We start from the raw sequence: 19820 nt of genomic DNA on the forward strand, positions 1-19820 counted from the left end.
TATAGTGCCTAAGTCTTGTCTGGTGTAAAGCACAGAGGCCCTGCCCAGTTCATTCATGCCAAGTTTAGACTGGCATAAGGGGTTCCACCCAAGCATTAGTGCCAATTTAGCCTGTCCTAAAGTACATGTGTCGTCCCCATCATCTATGCCAAATCTAGCCTGCTGCAATGTTCTGCCCCTTTGGTGTGGCTGTAGCTCTGTGCCAAATGCCCGCCCTATAATTCTGCTTCAGTACTAACACACAAACCCTTAAGGGCAGGTTTACCAAAATGTGAGATTAGAGTTCCCCGCAGAAAAACTAACCCGCTTCGTATTGATTCCTATGGGATTTTCAGAAGCGTACTTTTTTTAAATGGTGAACTCTAATTCTCAACATAAACAGAAATCTTCAGCACACCACTTACATACATGTTCTCAAAGGGTGCTTAACTTCCACAGCCGCTCCCAAGCCTTTTTTCCATGGATCTTTGCAAAGGGGAAGAAGCACTCCAGTGTGTCGGCAATGCCTTTAAATCATTTATTTGCAGAAATGAACAAACAGCACTGCTTGTTCAACAACAGTGCTGTTTGTTCATATCTGCAAATAAATGATTTAAAGGCATTGCTGACACACTGGAGTGCTTCTTCCCATTTGCAAAGAACTCTAATTCTCACCCATTGATAATACACTTCAAAAAAAGGAGTGAATAGAAAGTGGTTGAGTTTGTAATGTGCGGAGCTCTATTCTCACATTTTGATAAGTCTGCCCCTTAATATTAGCATTCATTTGAATACTTACAGATATCGCTGCAACCTTTGTGATTCTATGAATGAAGTATCCCCATGCACAATACTCTGGGCACTGGCATGTATAATGGTTGCACCTTTGGTTTAATACCATCTTATTTTCCCAAAATGAGTAGCGCTGCCAAAACACGAGGATACACAGGTGTTTCCATTCCCTGTGGCTACAGTGACGACTACTACGCATTTCAACAACACAAGTAGCCTGATAATATACACTGCACTTATGTGCTAAGTAGCTGCCCCAATATTTCTCCTTGCAGCCAGTGGGAAATAATTCTGGGTATTTGTAGTTGCTACAGATAAATCATGTGCCCAGTGTGTGCGATAGGCACATAATATGATTCTTTGCATGTCCTGGCTTTTTCTACACACGTGCAAAGATGGAATTATCAGAGGGTCCCTATATATGAAGCCCAGTCTGAAGCTGTCCAACTTCTGACCCTCCAGCTGTATTTAAACTTCATCTCCCAGCAACCCACATATGAAGAAGCAATGGAAGCCGTAGTGCTGCCTGGCATACACAATAGCCCTTTACACTATCAGAGGCTGACACATGCAGTGCAACAGTTTCCATTCTGTACATACTGTCCATGATTTCTGGTGGCACATTAAACTGTCCTTGGAGAGGGGGCGGAGGAGCATGAATTGTATGGCTGCCAACTGACCCTCGTTTCTGGGCACAGTCCAGTATACGTCACAAGGGGTTATTGTCCCTAGCAATAATGTTCCCAGACGAGTAAAACTGACCATCTGCAAGTTGCAGGTTTGGGTAGCTACTGTATATAAAGTACTCTGTGTCACTGTAAGTGGGCACATTTCATGCACGTCTCGTGGCACTGTGCCCTTGGAATCTTTTCCAGCTCGGCAACTATGTGCTTGTACTGTTTCCGATGCTGCTTTTTTAGGACCCGCTATATAATATGTTCCATTATGATGTTGTACAAGGGCAAGGCAACCATTCTGCAGTGCTTTATTAGAGGGTAGTTAATTGTATCGCCCCAAAGCTCTTGCCATGAATACACTGCAGCCGTGCAGCAGAAGCCTATAGATATGCAGTCAGGATGCAGAGACTATAGGAAAAGCCAGATAAATACAAGGTTAGCAAAGCCAAATGGAGCTGTGAGTGAAGCAGAATCAGTAGGACATGTGTATGGATTCCTTATTTAACACTTTCTGCACCCCTGGCTCTCACTTTATAAGAAATGTAGCAGAAGTCATCATGAATGACAAGTTAGTGGCTACATTGATTCAAAAGTTAAAGGTTACAAAAACACCAAGAAACAGACATATACTGCATCCAATAGCAATTACATCTCCAAATAACTTTAATCTCACAGGAGAACGCTGCTTAGTTTCAGCAACACACTAACTTTAGCAAAACTACAATTCCCAGAATCCCGTGTCAGGGCTTTTTAGTTCCAGCACCACATACAGTTGTATTAAAATTCCTCAGAGATTGAGATTCCGCACACAAACAATAGCAGCTTGTTATCCCAGTGTAACCCATCCAAGACTCTGTCTTCAATGGTAGCGCCCAAAAAGCCAACCAATCCCACACACACAGCGGAGGACTCACCTCTAAAGCGGGCATTTAGTAGGCAGCTGGGCAGTGTGACCGGTCCTGTGGGGCAGTGAGTGTACTTGGTACGTCCCGGTGTAAGTTCTCCTGTGGGGCAGTGAGTGTACTTGGTACGTCCCGTTGTAAGTTCTCCTGTGGGGCAGTGAGTGCACTTGGTACGTCCCGGTGTAAGTGCTCCTGTGGGGCAGTGAGTGCACTTGGTACGTCCCGGTGGAAGCCGCTTCCGTGTCTCCGTGCAGCCTCAGGCTTCCCTCCCCAGGCACGGCTGCCTCCTGCTGCTGCTCATCCGCGCTGCCTTGGCTTCCCCCACCCCTGGGCTCTGTATGACCGGCCTCCTCCTTATCTCCAGTCGCACTGCTCGCCTGGGGGCTTCAGAGAAGGGCTCGTACGGATGGGAGATAATTAGCCAGAAAGAGAAATCCCACATGCCCTGCCGTGCTGTCCTCCCCCCTCCTATAATAGTAGCACATCCTATAATAGCTGCACATCCTACTCTGCCTGCTGCTTCTACTCCTTGTAACTCACACATATGGGAAGCGCTACTGGCAGTTACTTTATTCTAGTTGCATAGTACACACATGGTAGCATAGTGCATAGTCAGTTCAACTTTTGTGCCTAAATGAATGCTGCCTGAATTGATTGAAAGGATAGGAAGCCCCACAATGTGCCTTAAGGTGGCCACACGTAGCGATTTTCGATCGTTTCCACCCTACACAGACGTTCAGGGCCGAATCATCAGATATGGAGGTAGAAAAAATAGGGTTTCTACCTCATGCTGATTCAGCCCTGAAGGCAGATTTTGCTCAGGCGCCACTGAAATCTTTTAAGCAGGCCAATCAGCAAGTCGACTGATATCCGCAGCCTTTTGCGATACTGCTCGCATCTTCGAGCCACCATACACACACCGAATATCGTACAAAACGAGGTTTCCTACGATAATATCGGTGCATGTATGGCCGGCTTTAGAGGGGTAAAAATTCCTTCCTGACTACAATTTGGTCATCAAACCTGTCTCTCGCTCAGCTTTAAACAAAAAAATGTAAACTCACGGCCCTAATTTATTGCCAGTGCCAGACCAAGTGGCAAGAGCCCTGTCGCTGATAGCCCCCAATGCCACTGTTTGGAGTTACAAAAGGGCCTGAAGAAGGTAGCCAGACAGAAGTGGTACGTGCCCAGTGTCCCCCCTGCTGGCACCTAAGGCATATGCTCAGCAGCTAATCTGCCCCCTGAGGTGGCTCCTGCTATGCTGCCCTCCCCATGCCCCTCAACTCTTACCATTCCTGCAGCAGAGGGGATCCAGAGAGGACTGCATTTCTGCACTAATAGAGCAGAGTTTCTGGTTTACTAACGAGAAATTCAGATCTTACATTTACCAGGAACCAGTTTCTCAACTCGCCTCATGGCAGCAGTGCCCCTGCATGTGCCTCTTCTGCCTACCCCTAATAAGGGCTGAGGCTCACCTTGCCCTGTTGCACACATGAACTATGTGCCTGTGTAGGGCAGAAAAGAACATTTTACAATCTATTTTGCTCAAAAGGCTTACTGTGCTAGGGCCAGCGTTGGAGAGGGGTTTTGGCTGTGGCCCTCTGGTTGTTTAATCTCCCAGCATCATACCTTTTCCTGTTGGAAGGATAATGAAGCTTAAGGTGGCCTTACACAGGCGGATCTGGAGGGAGTGAGTTGGCAGCTTATTAACAAGAACCACTGCAGTCATTGTCCAACAAACCCAGTGCATGATCCCTTAATTTGGCCCTGCTCATGGGTGGCCAGATGCATGCTTGTACAGTTTCAAAGCATTTCCTTACATTTTTGTACAAAATGTTCAACTTTTTGTGAAGTGGAAGTTACAGCAGCACACATACATACTACTATAAATAAGTGTGTTTTAGCAGAGGCAATTCTCAGTATTATCTATGGCAGGGTAGTTTCTAGTGATTAGTAGCCGTCACAAGTGGCTGCTACTAAGTAGCTGTGTTTTAACCCTAAAAAATGCACAATGCCAGGCTGGCAAACTAAACCAAAATTATTCGGTGTGCTAATTTTGTAAGCACCCCCACTGACTATACAGAAATTGATACTTTTCTACTTTCTTCTTTAAAAAAATGTACCAGCCTGGGGTATTTTCATAGAGCCCGTGCAGCACTCATTTCCTCGCCTGGTCCCTCCTGCAGTGCAAAACAACTTAGCTGTACGTACCGTATGCTGAGCTTGAACGCACACTCTGCATGCATGCAACCTGAGCCACATTTCTTTGAGAAGAGGCCTAGGGAAGAAGTTAAGCGCTTGCTGCAGCTGGAGGCTGTCCAACGAATTTGCACCCCACCAAATTTGTTTAGTTCTCCTTTAAATTAAATCAGATTTTTCACTTATAACCTTATAATGCAAAACAGCCAATCAGCAGGTAGCATTTGCCAGACTGCTGTTTTATAGCCAGCATCCATTTGTTTCTAGTGGATGTTTTTCATAATTGTAGCTGTTACCTTTTAAAGGGGTGGTTCTTTGTTATAGAATGCCACACTCCTAGCAAGTTTGCAATTGTTTTTTTATTTTTTTTTGTATATTGTTTTTTAATTATTTGCCTTCATTTTCGGATTCTTCAGGTTTAAACTGGCCCCAGCAGCCAAAAATGATTGCTCTGTGAGGCTCCAATTTTATTGTTATTGTTACTCTTTATTACTTATCTTTATTAACATACCTTCATCTATTCATATTCCCAACTCTTGTTCAAACCACTGCCTGGTTAGTAAGGTGAAATTGCACCCTAGCAACTGGACAGCTGCTGAAACTGGAGAGCTAATGAACAAAAAGCTAAATAACTGAAACACCATAAACAATGAAAAAACAATGGATAAACAATGAAAATAAGACCAATTGCAAATTGTTTCCAACTTTCCCCAAATTCTTGTCTAATTTTAGAGAATACTCACTGGTTACTGTTGAGTATTAACATATTCAGCAACTTCATATGAAATGTACTCGTTCCCTGCTCATTTTTGTTAGTAGGCGCAAACAAAGGGTACAATGGAAAATGTAATGGGACGGCATGATTGTAGCATATCCCATTGAGCTGACTCATGTGGGATTTTACTGTTCAGCCTTCCCCACTTAGTTCCTGTCACAATTGGCTGGAGACATTGCTAAACTTAGCCTCAGTCTAGAGGAATAAAATGTCTGTTATTAAAAGCCCTTTGTGTTACTAAATGCTCTTTTATTGCATTCTGACATGGGTTTCAGAATATTTATGTTGCAGCCATTGCTGCAAGTGATCATTTAACTGCTTGGATTTTGTCTTGTAAAGTTTCTCAGTGTTTCTAACAGCACAGATGATGATACTTCACAATTGTGGTATTATTAAAGGAGAAGGAAAGGTAAAAACTAGGTAAGCTTTATCAGAAAGGTCTATGTAAATACAGCCATAAGCACTCACAGAAACGCTTCTCTAAGTCCTCTATCAAAAGAAACACAGGATTTCTTGTCTCCATTTCTGTAAATATGTTCTTCAGTATCGGATTTTTTTTCTTTTAGGGCTCCTTCAGGTTTGGGGCAAGAGTTTTCTCAGTTCTCTATTTTCTCCCTCTCCCCCTTCCTTCTCCTGCACCCCCTCCCATAAGAATGCATAAGAACTCACTCCCACCTCCCTTAGGAATGTGTGATTTGAGCTTCCAATGACTATGACTGCAGCAGGAAGCTACCAAGACCAAGCTAAAATGGCAGCTGCTATCAGAGGAAGCTTCTAGGGCTGTTTACTCAGGTATAGTAAAACATTCTGCAGAATAAATATAGCGTTCTAGGTGGCACTAATGTGGCAAATATATTGGCAGTAAAATGCCAAAATGCTTTCCTTCTCCTTTAGGGCTCTGGCACACAGGGAGACTAGTCGCCTGCGACAAATCTCCCTTGTTGCAGGCGACTAATCTCCCCGAAATGCCATCCCACTGGCGAGAATGTGGCATTGAGAGGAAACTTCCGCGATTTCGGGGAAATTGCGTCGCCACGTATGCCATCCCACCAGCAATTTACATTCTCGCTGGTGGGATGGCATTTCGGGGAGATTTTTTGCGGTCGACTAATCTCCCTGTGTGCCAGAGCGCTTAAGCTTAAAGGGGACCTGTTACCCAGACATAAAAAGCTGTATAATAAAAGCCCTTTTCAAATTAAACATGAAACTTAAATAACTTTTTTTTATTAACACATTCATTATAAAGGCATTGAAAAATCCCAGCTGTCAATCATATATCTGCCCTACCTCTATGCCTTAGACATAATAACTTTAACTTTCCATTCAGCACTTTCTAGATGTCACTGCAATTCTCTTTTTTCCCCTTCCTCCTCACAGTCTAATTGTGCAAACAGTGCATGAGTATAGGCACCTGGACCTTCATTCTATCACATAAGGCTGATGCCACACGAGGCGTAGGGCTGAAATTTTCGGCAAGCGGGAAAACACTTCAGGGACCTCCATCCTCTTGTGTCTTTGACTCTTAACTTCTTGCAACTGTATCTTGTATTTATTTGTATTTATTTATTTGTATTTATTGTTATACTGTGTATTTATCTATTATTAATAACCCCCTGTTTGTATTAACTTATTCTACTCTACAGCGCTGTGCACATAAGTAGCACTTTATAAATAAAGATATACATATATACATACATACCAGTGGAGAAACACTCAAAACCATCACTTCTGACTCCAATGGGAACCATCTGACACCGCTAATACAGGTGCTTCTCCAACAGCCCCATGTGCCATAGCACTAAGGTTACCAGATCATGGGAAGAATCAGGGATGTGCCTAATAAGGGTAGTTTGCTGGACTGCACTGCCAACTGTTTGCATTAACTTTAATTAGTGCAGCCCTAATAACTGTATATATCTGCTTATAGCTGGATTTATCCCCATTTTTTAGTAGCCCTTTTGTTGCCAATTGTACTGGTGAAAATTAGTATCTATGTTAGTAAACAAGTCCCAGTGTATCTTGTTACATCTTGGGTGACTTCCTTCAGCATTTTATCAGTTGGCATTCAGCTATAGCAGCCTTAAACTTCCCCCTCAGTTCTTGCAACAAGCTGGGTTTTGCATTTTTACTTCCCCATGCCATCGGTCAGGGTGAATTTGTTTGCCTGTCCCTGGCAGAGTCATACAGAGTGCATTTATTACCACCCACTGGGAGCCCTGCAGCTACTGCCAAACTCCCACCAATGTGTGAATTCAGGACAGGCTAGGGCTGTGATACATGGGGAGATTGGGATGCTGCTGCCATAACTTAAAACTTAAAAAGCTCATGTCTAAGTTCCTTTTGTGCAGACTTTGCCAATGTTAAAGGGGAAGCTTTCTGAGCAGTTGCCACATACTCTGACCACATCTACATTCACACTTGACCCATGCAGTGTAAAGGCGAAAAGTCGACCCACCCTACCATGATGCTGCAGTTTTACATTAAGCATAGGCTGCCAGAGCAGAACAGGAGTTATTGTTCCTTATTGGTAATAACAACAGTTCATGGTCCGATGAATGACCAGGCCGTAGAACTTCCAAGCTGAGGTGGCTGTGTCGGCTGCGTCATTTGGAAAGAATGAAATCTTTGTGCCATGTTCTGTGCACCTGGCATTGTGACTTCTGGTCCTTTTTTATATTCTAATATTAAATGCATAGGTGGAAAGTGATTTTTGTATTTAGGGAGACTTATTAAAGGTGTTTGCTACACAGATTCCTTTATAGTTTTCAAAGGCCAATTCCATGTATAATACCGAAGCGCTGAGGGAAGGATAAATGCTGGGCCAGTTACATGTATAATACCCCCAGAACTCAAGTAAGGATACATGTGAGCCAATTCCATGTATAAAAGCCCAGAACTCAGGGAAGGATACATTCTGGGCCAATTCCATGTATAATACCCCAGAACTCAAGTAAGGAGACATGCTGAGCCAATTCCATGTATAATAGCCCAGAACTCAGGGAAGGATAAATGCTGGGCAAGCTACACGTATGATACCCTAGGACTCAGGGAAGGATACATACTGGATCTATTCCATCTACAATACCCCAGAACTGAAGGAAGAATAAATGCTGGGCCAGTTACATGTATAATGCCCACAGAAGGCATGGCAGGAAAAATACAGTGCTGAGTTTAACTGTAATAATCACAGAACAAATTGTACGATAAATACAGTGGCCATTTCTTTGCCTACCTATCAGCATTCATTTATTTCAACCAGAAGTGCCATATCACTATCCTTTGCATATCTGCTGTGTATTACAGTATGTTACTGAAAAAATACAAACTTTTTTCTTTTTTATTCTACCCATCTAAATATGTTGTATGTTTCTGTCAATTGTCAGTCTCCACTTCCAGATGTCCCATATTAACATGCCAAGCAGGAGTGTATACAAGAAGCCATTGACTTAGAGGCTGGTATAGTTGTTATTTTTAAAGGGGAGACAAGAGAAGATAAGTAATCCTTACCAAAAGAAATGTGAATCGTATTGATTAGTCTGCAACTGTAAAACATTCATTAATTTAATCAGTAAAAATACAGCATGGGAGAGAGGAATGCCAAGTCCATGGCACACGTGGAGTGACCATAGTTATAGTTATAGCAGCTAATACATCAAGATTGAGTGGCTGATTTGAGTTTCATCCTGCTGATTCCTTAATAAAAACTCATTTGCTGCTTCCATATGTGTTATAGTTTGCAGTTACATGATTTGCATAGATCTTAACGGGTGCTTGTGCCCCCCAGATACCCTATATTTGATTGAAAATGCCATGCACAGGGGAATGATTGGATTATTTTCATAGGGTTATAAAAAAAGGATGCATGAACCATCTATTTTACTTTATTCTTTGAGAACAGAAGAAAATATAGCCCCTTAAGCAATATAAATTGGCCAGGCAATAAATCTGAAAGCACGTCATTATTTGAACGTGTCTGTTTCCATTGCTATTCCATTGCTGAATGTTTCATACCTCAGTAGCAATTATACAAAAACAATATACAGACAGTCACATGGATCTTATAAACAGCTTCGCTCATAGGAAAATATAACAGAAGGATTTAATGCCACAGTAATTTAAAAGTAAATACGGATAGTTAAAGGAGAAGGAAAGGCTACGTGACTGTGTGTGTGGGGGGGGGGGGAAATGTTAGGTTCACAGGAAAAATGTGAATGTCAGTGTGTGTCAGTGTTGTCATGTGTTCCCAATGCATTGAGATTACAATTATGGTCACTGGAAGAATAAAATACACTGATACTCTTAAACCAAATAGTAAATTATACCTGCCTAGTGTAACAAATGCTCAGCTGTAGGTATAGACCTCATCTGGAAGAGGAGAGAGCTTCAACATCTGTAAAACACCTACTGCCACTTTGAGGTGGGGGGCGGGGAGCATATGGTATAATGTACAAATGGATCAGGCTAAACTGATAGACCGGTACATTTTAATAGGAAAATGGATGAGGTTATATGTGCAAGATCCTTTAATTTATCTTGCTCCATCTATACATGCCCCTTAGTAAGTGTATAATCCAGATTTAGAATTCATTCTGGCATCCCCTTAATATGTAATAAGTAGAAGAAAAGTCATATATAAAAAAAGATATCTTTTATCCACAAACCACAAACCCCCTAAGGGGGTTGGAAACCAACTTCTATTAAAGGAGACATATTGGATAAATGGGAAAACCCCTAACCCTGTAGGCAATTATGAATAATATCCGGTGCTGGTTTCCCTTTGGGCTAAACATTAACCCTATCTGTAACAATGGCCCCTTTATTGGAGCTCCCTATAGATCGTCTCAGGTCCCTGTCTGGGTTTCACATGAGGGGTGGGCGTGTCCTAACGGTCCCTGCCAGAAGCACAGTAGGAGGGGGAGAGCCAATCACAGCCCTGCACTCACACAAGCACAGACAGGCTTCAGTTCCCTATCAGGTCAGCCTAGCTGCTGATTGGTTCCTATCCTACAGTGCAGGGTACAGAGGGCCGCCGGCTCCCCAGCACATCCAGAGAATTCAGCCAGCAGGAAGTGGAACAGATGGGCGGGACTAGTGGGGTTTGAGGGAATTTCTCAATAAATCAGTCAGAAACACAACTTTTTTAAGCCCAATCCTTCTATATCTAGAGGAGTATAATTCCCTGGTACATTCATCATTTTTATAGGATATGTCTCCTTTAAGGCTTCTGCATAATTCTTTTTTTTTCTCCTATATTTGCTCTGTGCTATTATTATTATGGCTACTTTCTGTTTCCTTATACAAATGTTAGTGCTCTGACTAGCTACTGGATTGGTTTAGCCCTGACTACCTTACAACACAGTGGAAAATTATTATAATAGCTACCTACAGGTACAAAAGGCTGATTCAGAAAGATGCAATAGTTTTCATTACCAGTATGGTCATATAGTGTAAAAAGAAAACATCAACTTTTTTTTTTATATATTGCTTGTACATATATCTGTAATGGAAAGTGTTATTTGCAAACGACATACCCAGCAACTTTCTGCAACTCTTCTTCCTTTTGCAAGATGTTTATTTGTATCTCCTCAAGCGTTGTTCTTACAGCCTGCCGGGTGCAGGGGAAGACAAGGGGATGGAAGCAAAGGGGAGAGAAACAAGACAGTTATGTTTATGCCTGTATAGGTGACAATAGTTACTTTATATGATGAGGGCAGTGAGGGTGTGGAATGCCCAGCTGGGTGATGGCAGCTACTGCTAAGTTTCAATAATCACAATAAAAACCAGTAAATTACATAAATTGAGGCATCAGTGGGGTATATGTTTTTAAATATTTATTTAAAAGATAAACCGTAAAATAGCTCTGTAAGTGGAGAAGAGGGTCAACAAAAACAATATGAGTACTACCCCATGCTCATTGCGCATTGGCAAACTGGAAGCAGACCCAGTCCCGGAGGACACGTAAGGGGGAATAAGTATTGCGTGGGCCAGGGCACTGGAGGGTCTGGTTGCAGGTGGCCTAATTTGCACACTATACTCCATATAGGAGTGGCGATCCTGGGTCTGCTGTTGACTGAGGCAGCAGACCCCCTCTCTTCCACAGTGCGCTTTAGCGTCAGAGGGGGGCTCTATTGTGCTCTCTGCACTAGTAGAGCGGCCCTGCCATACTGGGGAAAGTAGCACTTGCACAAAATATCGGCATAATCTATGCACCGAAGATCAGAGGCACTGCTGCCATATAGCGAGTTGTGATACTCGCCTCGGGCGGCAGCGCACCGCAGGTTACCAGGGTCGGAAAACCTAAATAGCTGAAATTCTGATTTTTATATTTCAGCTCTCCTATTGCACTCTCTGCACTAGTGATGCAGCTACCGCCAAAGTGAAAAATCTGAGCTCGGAGAGCTGAGGGGGGGTGGCCTTCCATAGACCGTATCTGGGAGAATGCTGAAATATGTCTGCACAAGATTGTTCATCCATGTAAACAAATATCTTAATAGTCAATCTGGGCTAACTTTGCTGTATCCATAAGTTTCAAAACATTGAGGGGCAGATTTATTATGCTGTGTAAAATACGGCGTAAAAATTTGCCAGGCTTCGCCATGTAAAAAACGGTGTAAAATCGGCAACATTTTTTATGTTTTTTTCTGCTGCCGGAACTTACATAAAATAACACCGTCAAATCTGGCATTTGGACAGGAAACTTCTCCATCTCAAACTCAACCTAACAAAAACTGAACTAATGATCTTTCAGCCTAAGGCTGGTCCTACCCCCCCCTTTTCTATCTCTATTGATGGCACCCTCATCAACCCCGTTGATTCGGTGCATTGTTTGGGGGTGATCTTTGACTCCAGTCTCTCCTTTTCTAACCACATTAACACCACTGTCAAAACCTGTCACTTTTTCTTACGCAATATTGCCAAAATTCGTCCCTTTCTTTCTACTGCAACAGCTAGGCTGCTCATGCATGCTCTTATCCTGTCACGACTGGACTACTGCAACCTGCTATTAACTGGCCTCCCTAACTCCCATCTTTCCCCCCTACAGTCTATATTAAATACTGCTGCCAGAATTATCCTCCTCTCATCCAGGAGAGTTCAGGCCCTTTCCCTGCTAAAGTCCTTATCATGGCTTCCTATTAAACAAAGAATATCTTACAAACTTCTTCTCCTAACCTTCAAAGCCCTCCATTCCTCTGCTCCTCACTACATCTCTTCCCTTGTGTCTCTGTATGTTCCTGGTCGACTCCTTCGTTCCTCGCAGAGCAATCGCTTGGTTGCGCCCCCCGCTACTACTGCGGTTTCCCGCCTTAAACCTTTCTGCCTTGCTGCCCCTTACATTTGGAATGCCCTCCCTGATTTCCTCCGGAGAGAATCCTCCCCCAGTCTTTTTAAAACTAAAGTTAAAGACTACCTTTTGGAGCACTCGCCCAGCACCTGATCTGGGAACTGGCACTTATATTGTAGTGTCACCCACTGTGACCTACAGCACTTATATTTGCCTATTTGTGTCTGTTAGTTACCCTCCCATATAGATTGCAAGCTCTACGGGGCAGGGACCTCCTTCCTCTTGTGTCCTCGACTCTTAACTTATTGCAGCTGTATTTATCTGTATTTATTGTTATAATTTGTATTTATCTATTATTATCTTATTAACACCCTGTTTGTATTAATGTATTCTACTGTACAGCGCTGCGTACATAAGTAGTGCTTTATAAATAAAGATATACATACATACATACATTTTTTTACACAGCTTTTTTACACCTTTTTTTGATGAATTTCATTTTACAAAGCACAATAAATAGGCCCCTGAGTGTATCTTGCAGAATTTGGCAATAAATACTTAAGGAAGGTATCGGGGACAGTGATCAGGAAATTATTGATATAAATATCAACCTGTATTGTCTCTGCAACTGATTTACTTCCTATGTGGGAGAAGAGACCCAATGTTAAGCACTGCTTTGTACCAATATCATTATTGTTCCCATGTAGTCTCTAAAATCTATGCAAGTCTGCTGAAAATGGGACTTTATAAGCCCCCACCCCCAGGGTCACAACAGATACATTGACTAATAATTTTCTTTACTTTTATAAAGGCGCACAGTGAATAATTGTCATAAAGTTGTTTGCTATTTCTATTTATCCTGTATTTACAGAAAAAAACTTTAGTTCATGTAGGGGATTTAGTGTGACGTGTTACAGGACATACAGGGTTAAATTATTATGTAATTTGGATATTAATCTTGTTATAGCCCTAAGACTGGTGCCATTCTGTCTGCTGAACCTAACCCCTTTCACTATGGGAGCTCTACCCCCTACTGGGTTTCCTGTCTATACCTTGGCTGCTTCACACCTAGAGCCCAGAAAGGTCTCAGACAAAGGGATGAAATTACACCTTCTTTCTGATGGGAGGGGTGAAGAAAGTTAATAGATGATTTCAAAAGTATGTTCTAGGGGGTTTGAGAGAGACTGGGGAGTTTTTGTGAGACTTAAGAAGAGAAGGCAACTGGCAGAATGAGTTGTGAAGCCCATGGTGATTTCAAAAGCCTTAAGGAGAGGAACTATCTTTTCCAAATGAAGAAAGGCCCAGAGACAAACATTCCTCCCACTAAGGCCATTTGGACTCCTATGGAACCATCACCACTGGATCTGTGTAACCTGGAGGAACAATAACACCAAAAACTGCAGTATTCCAGCCTAACTGTGGCTTGGCTACACATGGACTTTATGTGGGACACTCTAGGTAAATCCTGACTATCTATCGACTACCCATTTATCTAAACATCTATTTTGGATTACTTACCAGATATTTAAACATCTGCAGGTAGTTGGGCATATTAACTTTCTCCACTTTTCTGCGATCGTTCACATATTGTATAAGGTAAAAATTCCCATTCCTAAAATAGATGCACTTATTCATTATAGTAGTACGATGCCAAACACAAAATGCCCCTGTGCTCTGAAACCACGCTTGGGCACTGCTTACCTATAAAATGACGTTTAAATGATCCAAAACAGTGAAATAGAAAACCACAGTAAAAAGAAACTTTATTGTCAAAATAATTTTATTTAAAAATAGCTAAACAAGGAGAAGTCGACCAAGATTAAGAGCAGGCCAATCACTGGCTCCATGGGCCCTAAGGGATACAATTTTCCACCCCTGTCACTCTTGCACTTTCCCCTGGGGCAATAATAAATGATTCACACCATGTAATAAAATCATTTTTTTTTACTAACAAGTTGGTTGTCTTCCCAAAATCTCACTTGTAGTGATGTTCTGCTAGAAAACATACATTTTCATCAAACCCTGCAATGACTTAATAATTCAGTACTTTACCATAATAGGAAAGGAGGCTTTCAAAATTGGTGTCCTCTTCCCTGAAGTCAGTCAGAAAATCATCTGTAAGTAAAAGGAAAGAGCTTTAGGGATACAAGTGGATCTCTACACTTACATGCTAAAATGTATCAAATAAAGGGGTATATCTATGGGAGAAGTGATATAACTATTGGAGAAAATATAGCAAGATATCTATGTAATAATGGGTATAGTAAGGAATGCTGTAAGATGCTGCCCAGACATACAGAGAGACACTTAAATGAGAGGGAAAGTCATTTGGCATTTTACTGCCAATAAATTTGCCACATTAGTGCCACCTAGAATGCTATATTTATCCTGCTGAAAGCATTACCATACCTGAGTAAACAGGCCTAGAAGCTTTCTCTGTTTGTTTAAGATAGCAGCTGCCATTTTAGCTTGGTGTTCATAGCTTCCTCTTGTAGTCTAGCCGTTATAGCTCAGATCACACATTCCTAAGAGAGGGGGAGTGAGTTTTATGAATTCTTATGGGAGCGGGAGCAGGAGAAGGGAGAGAGGAGAGAACTGCGCAGACTCTGACCCCCGGAATGCAGGATTTTTCTGACAAGTCAGATACCTAAGAACATGTTTACAATAAAGGAGACAAGAAATCCTGTGTTTCCTGTGCTTACTTAGTTTCTACCTTTCCTTCTCCTTTTAGAAGAGGATGTGTTTTCCATTGTATGTGTAGAATAGTGAAGGATAAACAATAGTTTAGATGAGAGTGTATATTTATAAGTGTTTTTAATGGAATTATAAATGAAACAGACACATTACCTGAAGCACTGGGATTTTTTTTGCACCAGCAAACCTAAAGGCAGACAAGGGGTTCAAATAGGCATTATACAGGAACAGCAATGGAAGATGTTTTAAGACTTTAACATGAATACTACAGTGTTTAAAGTATGCAACTTTTATCCACTTTGCCCACCTTCAAAAAACCACCATGGGCCAGTGTGATGATTGAAGAAGAAGAGCACAGGCTCTTTTACTAACATAGATTAATTGATCACCGATGTGATTGGTTGCAATGGATTGCTGCCCCAATGCAGTGTTGATAAATGCCACCTTCCACAGGCCATATTTAATGCAGGCAAGGAGGTAAATAATTAGCCAAAATGCAAAATTAAGGAGCTGAGAGTACATTAAATATGACATAGGGTGCTCAATGGGCAAATATGCCATATGGCTGTATATTACTGGGAACTGGAAGGAATATCAGTTAAACATTGTTTTATTCATAATCTGCCCCTCTGGCATTTTCTAGAATCCACAGATTGCCAGTCTGGGCCTAGGCACATGAGTCCCCAAATGTTACACTTTTATGGGGTTGCCAGTGAAAGAAATTGTATATTTAATGCCATCCCTGCATATTGGTTAGATCCTTCCAATATCTCCTACTCATTGTTTAGATTAAAGGCATTTTTAAGGACACTGAACTAGAGGTAGGCAGAATGTGTGTTGGCAAATACCAGAGGGGCTGCTGTAAGATGCCTCTACCCCAAATACCTGGGCCTATTTTGAACCCCAGTGCAGACTGGTAGACAGACAGAAAAGGTACATGTCTACTGGCAGTGGTACTCCTGCCATGAGGCAAGTTGTGGCAAAAAGCTGCTTTTGGTAACTTTAAAAGCCACATTTCCGATTATTCTAGTGCACTTTTCTAGTGCATTAGTGATGTGCCCCCTGACCCCGTATGGCACAGGAAAGGTAAGCGCATGGAGGGGGGCAGTTCAGTAGCTATGTATGTATGTATGTATATCTTTATTTATAAAGTGCTACTTATGTACGCAGTGCTGTACAGTAGAATACATTAATACAAACGGGGTTATTAAGGTAATAATAGATAAATACAAAGTATAACAAGAAATACAAATAAATACAAGATACAGTTGCAATAAGTTAAGAGCCAAAGACACAAGAGCATGGAGGTCCCTGCCCTGTAGAGCTTACAATATATATAGCTATCTTATCTCTAGTCTTGCCACCCCTGTTTATTTCCCCTTAGATGCACAGCACATACATAACTTATTTACACAGAGCATTGCTTTGTATGTGTGGCTTATTGAGTCACTGCTACTGCTGTTGCTAAATGTAATGTAACCAGGGGGACTCTTTAACTTGTAGGGTGTTCATTCTGTTGCCTGAATATAGATTAGAGTAGAGGTTACACTCAGCCTCAACAACAGGAAAGACTTTGTCCTCGGTAGATGAAATAGTATATACAAGGTATGTATGGGGGGTAGGTTTCTTCAAGTAAGGGGGCAGATGGGTGAGGCAGCAACACAAATTATTCATTACACTGGTGGGCCTTAAGCTATTATCTAAGTGGAAACGGTTACATCTTGGGAAACAGGAAGTGTTTTTGAAATTTAGACTGATGTCAGTAGTAAAATATGCCATACACGTTAGACAAACTCCCATAACACAGGGAACCCTTAATTGGTTACTCTCCTATCCTTGTCTGGTTGGTGTGCTTGCACTACCATAAAAATGCTGAGGCAGATGGATGACTAACAGCACAGTGGACTGGGAGAACAAAATGCTGCCTGTGTGTGCCATACTCTGCCTGCCCTACCCAGCATGTGTGTGCCATACTCTGCCTGACAAATGCTGCCTGTGTGTGCCATACTCTGCCTGCTATACCCAGCATCTGTGTGCCATACTCAGCCTGCCCTACCCTGCCTGTGTGTGCCATACTCTGCCTGCCCTACCCTGCCTGTGTGTGCCATACTCTGCCTGCCCTATGTTGCCTGTGTGTGCCATACTCTGCCTGCCCTATGCTGCCTTTGGGTGCCATACTCAGCCTGCCCTACCCTGCCTGTGTGTGCCATACTCTGCCTGCCCTATGCTGCCTTTGTGTGCCATACTCTGCCTGCCCTATGTTGCCTGTGTGTGCCATACTTTGCCTGCCCTATGCTGCCTGTGTGTGCCATACTCTGCCTGCCCTATGTTGCCTTTGTGTGCCATACTCTGCCTGCCCTATGTTGCCTGTGTGTGCCATACTCTGCCTGCCCTATGCTGCCTTTGGGTGCCATACTCAGCCTGCCCTACCCTGCCTGTGTGTGCCATACTTTGCCTGCCCTATGCTGCCTGTGTGTGCCATACTCTGCCTGCCCTATGCTGCCTTTGTGTGCCATACTCAGCCTGCCCTACCCTGCCTGTGTGTGCCATACTCTGCCTGCCCTATGCTGCCTGTGTGTGCCATACTCTGCCTGTCCTATGCTGCCTGTGTGTGCCATACTCTGCCTGCCCTGTGCTGCCTGTGTGTGCCATACTCTGCCTGTCCTGTGCTGCCTGTGTGTGCCATAATCTGCCTTCCTTATGCTGCCTGTGTGTGCCATACTCTGCCTGCCTTATGCTGGCTGTGTGCTGGCACTGCTCCTACAGTCTGCACAATTACTATATATTAAAAAAACTTTTTAATTGCAGAACCACCTCAGTATATTCTCTTTTTGTAGTGTGCAGGGTTTATTTGTGGGTTTCTACTGCTCCTACAGTCTGAGGTGTGAACAATGTGGGTGATTACAGTGTGAGCCTGAGGTGTGAACATTGCAGAGGGTGAACAATTTAGGGATTAAAAGGTGGGAACAACACAAGGGATTACATGTTTTAACAATACAGGGGGATTGCATCCTGAATCCGAGGTGAGAACCATGTAGGGGGCAGTTAATCTCAGTACTGGTTCCATTTAAATCTTACACAAAGGTAAGTCATCAAAGCAGCCAGACAGGTGGGGGGGGGGGGGGGTCACACAGAGGGACAGCACTGTTCTATGTTATCCCCTGTGTTAATGGAAGGGTGGAGGGAAGTAGTGTGCACTTTAGTACTCACTATCCATGGTTATCTCCAGCGATACTGCTCTGTATTGACTTTTACTTTAGATGGTCATGCTTTGTTGGGCATGTTTGGGCAGGGCTGAGGGCCCTTTACTTTTTGTATCTGTTACTGGTTGTTTTTGTATGCAATTTTGTATGAGGAATATGTTTGCACTTTATAAATACATGCTAATAATACTGATAGTAATAAAATAATGCCTCAGCCTGGTTGTTTAAGTTCAAGTCTAGAATCAAAGGAGCAACGTCCAACTAGGCATGAATCTGCTCCAAACATTACCCACTTTCTACAAGGAGCTGCCAATTTTTCGGTCAGCCGATATTCTGTACTGTATCTAGTAGAATTAAGTCTAAAAACAACTGGACTTTTCAACAACTGGAGTTTTTCTTGAAAACGTTTCACCACTCGTCCAAGTGGCTTCTTCAGTTCAAATGACTGGTAGGGAATTCCCCGGTATTTAAACCCTTGATGGTAGTACAGTCGCAGGCATCCAATCACAATGGTTCCATTGAACTTGTTCAGTTAGGTGTTAGCTGAAACTGACAGGTGTAAGAAGGTATGATCCAGTCACAATGGTACCATGATTCTCATTGAATCATGGTACCATTTGAACTGAAGAAGCCACTCGGATGAGTGGTGAAAAGTTTTCAAGAAAAACTCAGAAAAGTCCAGTTGTTTTTAGACTTATTTCTACTAGATACTGTATATCATGACCTGGATGAATGAGAATCTGCATAGAGATATTCTGTACTGTTCATGTGTAAGGGGATGCCTGGGATACAGGTAAAATATGGTGGTGTGGCAATGAGAGAAAAAGTCCCCCAGCCAGTGCATTTTTTGAAGAAAGGAGCAGAAGAAAATTGAGCTCACAGCCTCCAGAATTCTGGGAGTTGCAGTAATGCAATACTGCTGTAAATATTGTCATTGCCCTTGATATCTGTACAAAAGGAAGAACTCCCCAGGGGTTGTCACCTTGTGAAGTTTATCTAAGTGTGCTTTATTTGACATGCATAAATCAAGACTGAATTTCAAAATACCCAGTTCCCAGTGAAAATGGTGCAGGAGGAACCCCTCCTCAGTATTCACTCAATTTTGCCTCCATACTTTATATTTGTGGCAATCCCCACTGCATCATAGTATAGTATAGTTTTCTGTATGTGTAGGCTTCTATGCCTTGGCTGTTATTCATATTTTAAAAGGCTAGCAGAGCTGGGAACCTTGGTAGCTGCCATACACACAGAAAACTACCATTGTTTATTCTTCCTAAACCCAGAATCTATCCCACTGAAGACAGTTTTGTACTACTA

The 19820-nt window shown here is 42.5% G+C and overlaps 1 protein-coding gene across 3 annotated transcripts in view; it reads right to left on the reverse strand.

Annotated features, from left to right (window-relative positions):
* Positions 1-3072, reverse strand: part of arap3 (ArfGAP with RhoGAP domain, ankyrin repeat and PH domain 3) — an 89581-nt gene extending 86509 nt beyond the window's left edge. For 2 of the 3 annotated variants that reach the window (XM_002933637.3, XM_031898783.1), the window contains exon 1: positions 2363-3072. The gene's annotated coding sequence lies outside the window, so the exon portion shown is untranslated. The remainder of the gene's footprint in view (positions 1-2362) is intronic. The other variant, XM_031898784.1, reaches the window with a different exon arrangement.
* Positions 3073-19820: the final 16748 nt, after the last annotated feature.

Source organism: Xenopus tropicalis, chromosome 3 (assembly GCF_000004195.4).
Source record: "Xenopus tropicalis strain Nigerian chromosome 3, UCB_Xtro_10.0, whole genome shotgun sequence".
Classification (NCBI taxonomy): domain Eukaryota; kingdom Metazoa; phylum Chordata; class Amphibia; order Anura; family Pipidae; genus Xenopus; species Xenopus tropicalis.